Genomic DNA, 3,178 nt, shown 5'->3' on the forward strand with positions numbered 1-3,178 from the left:
CTGGTTGTTCTGTTCTGGGTTGTGTACTATTCTAATAATTTGAAGTTTGATGGAATAACCATTTTAACTCTACTACACTTACAAATGGTTTATTACTTAACATTATAAAGTGTTACCCTTAATTGAATATTCTTGCATTTTACCCTCAACTACATACACAATACACCATTGAGATAGACTTGGACTTTATCTGATATCATGCAGTATTGTACATTTCAACTTTACTGCACTTGATGAAGATGTTGTGTCACAATTGAACCACTAGAGGGAGGTGTTAAACAACATATAGAATGATTCATGACGTCCTCGGAATGTACTTTTAGAATACTTACATACTATTCATCATTGAATAACATGAAACAACAACAGACTTATGCCTTCTTATGCCTTCCCCAAGTCCTTCAAATCCAATCCATCCAAATCATTCTGTATCAACACCACATGTATCTTTGACGAGAACGCTGAGATTAGTAATGTCAGTGTATTGTTACATGAAAGAAGCAATTACAACAATTGTATAGCATAACTATATGAAACCTATGTTTGAGAAACTAGGGAATAGAATTATAGGAACTTCAGAGTTAAAATGTGTTTAGCTGTCACTTTGAACCATGGATAAAAGAAAGCATAAATTATTGGATTAATTAAGGAATTAACAAGTGGCAGAAAACGGATGAAAACGGATAAATTGTCACTTAAAAAAGACAAAAATAATAAAATAAAAATAAAGTTGGAATCCAACAAATGAAATAGGTGAAAACAACAATAGCTAGAGTTTTTGCTGCTTTTCTCTCAGACTTATTTGCCTGTACAGTTTTAACACCAGACACACTGACAGCCTCTTTAGAAAATACCTTTCTGGCCTGTGATCTGGCCACCACAAAGATTTTCAAATAAAGCGGTATAATAATAGAGCACGGGACAACCATTGTAAATAGACGGTCAATTACATTACCCCAGATTGACCCTTCAACAATAAAACATTCTTTCAAACATCTACTTCGTACATGTACATTTGCAAAGTTTTTTATGTTAGCAGCACGGTATATGATACAACAACACCAGGTAATGGATATACAACACATAATTCTTGTTATTGTTATTTTAGAGTGGTACAATAAGGGATCACACACAGCAACATAGCGGTCAATAGATATCAAGACCAAACTGCCCAGAGATAAAGACGTACATAAACAAGCAATGTAGCCATGAAACACACAAAAATATTCCCCAAAAACCCAGCATGGTTCCATTATTGCTACAGTCATTACTGGTATCACAATCAGTCCCACCAGGAGATCTGATACAGCCAGAGAGAGGATGAGCAGGTTGGTTGGAGTGTGGAGCTGCTTGAAGTGAGAGATGGAGATGATCACCAGTACGTTCAAAAATACTGTAACTGCTGAAAACAATGAGAAGAAGATGTACAGTGTTATGTAGGTAGATGTCGATAGCAAAGCCTTTCTGCAAGAAGAGTTTCCGTCTTGAAAACAGCATTGAACATCTTCATCTTTCTCCATTTGTAATAAAGTGTCAAAATGCTGAGGTCCTGCTCCTGCTTGGTCCTGTGTGTGACCCTACCCATTTGTGTATACTGTACTCTATACCATCTACTGCATCTTGCCTATGCAGTTCGGCCATCGCTCATCCATATATATATTTGTATCTTTAAAAGTTGTCAATAGGTTTTACCCTTACCTTTTTGGGAGAAAAAAATATTACTTGTTTAACAAAAATTTTCTCTGAGCAATTGCATTAGTATGAAATAATATCATTTCATTTTTATTTGTATTATTTATTTCATATAGTCATTATGTCTCATCTTTATCAATAATGTCAATCATTTCGGACCCCACTGTACCTACTACTGCTACATGAGGTCCATATTTATGTACATACAATATATATTTATTGGCTTCTTGTTTTGATTATTTGTGTAGAGACATTCACCTGCACTGTTGGAGCTAGTTACACAATCATTTTGCTGCACCTGCCATAACACCTGCAGATCTGTGTACGTGGCCAATACACTTTTTTTTTATCTAGTTTGTTGTTGTGTCATATTCCAGAGGGTTCTGTTAGCACTACAATACCATATACTGTATTGTCCATTTACATGGAAATTCATTGAGAGACGTCAGTATACAAATACACAACACAACACAACATATGACATGCTGTACGGAAAACTGGAACGTTAGTACACAAGTCACACATTTACATATTCACATTTTATTCAAAACATGCAGGGATCTGTCATAATGACACTTATATCACTCTACCAATTAAAGGTGTCAAACACAAACACATCTAATACATTGTGATTTGTATTTTTTAATTGTTTTATTTATTCACACAGCTTGGGTCACCATTGAGAACAGTGTCTCATTTGCAAGGAAGCCTTGTGAACGTGAACATACAATAAATACAAGATTAATCAAAACAAACTACTCTCTAAATCTAGTGCCAGGTAGCCTAGCAGTTTAACAGTTGGGCCAGTAAGCAAAAGGTAGCTGGTTCAAATCCCCATGCCTATTAGGTAAAACATCTGTGAATGTGCCTTTGAGCAAGGCACTTAACCCTAATTGTTGTTGTAAGTCACTCTCGATAAGAGTGTCTGCTACCTCTGCATGATTCTTAGGGAGCATATTACATCAGTAAAACTCAACCTGTGCTCTGTCACTGGGAACAACTCTTAAATTATGATATTTCAACATTTTTAAGTTAAATTTTTTAAGTTTCTGACACCAGAGTTATCACCTGTATGCAAGGCTCTGGAACAATGAGGTCCAACACTCTAAGGAATTCGACCAAATAAAGGTGTTGGAGACACACAAATGCTTTACTCCAGGTGTCCAATAAGGCCCTAATACAGCATAAACATTCAAAGTGAACCTGCAGTGAACCTAACTACAGCTCTATTGCCATTTGTGTGAGTACAACTTCCACTAGGCCTCAGCCTCAGTACAACCCTCACCCCTAAACTAGTCTTCCCTGCACAGGTCAAGAATCCCACCTCTGAATCATGACTCTGTCACAGGTGGGATCTGAACCGTGGGATCCTGAGTGGAAAACCAACATCTTCACCAACAGTCCAAGAGGAAAGTCCCTCTTGGACCCAAGGTGACACTGATTTAGAAGTACCAGGCAGGGCTACCTCATCACGACAGCATGAGTC

General features: G+C 36.9%; 1 pseudogene; it reads right to left on the reverse strand.

Annotated features, from left to right (window-relative positions):
• Positions 1–564: 564 nt before the first annotated feature.
• LOC139538259 (trace amine-associated receptor 13c-like) lies at positions 565–1,520 on the reverse strand (annotated as a pseudogene).
• Between the last annotated feature and the right edge of the window lie 1,658 nt (positions 1,521–3,178).

The sequence above is a fragment of the Salvelinus alpinus genome, chromosome 14 (genome assembly GCF_045679555.1).
Source record: "Salvelinus alpinus chromosome 14, SLU_Salpinus.1, whole genome shotgun sequence".
NCBI lineage: Eukaryota > Metazoa > Chordata > Actinopteri > Salmoniformes > Salmonidae > Salvelinus > Salvelinus alpinus.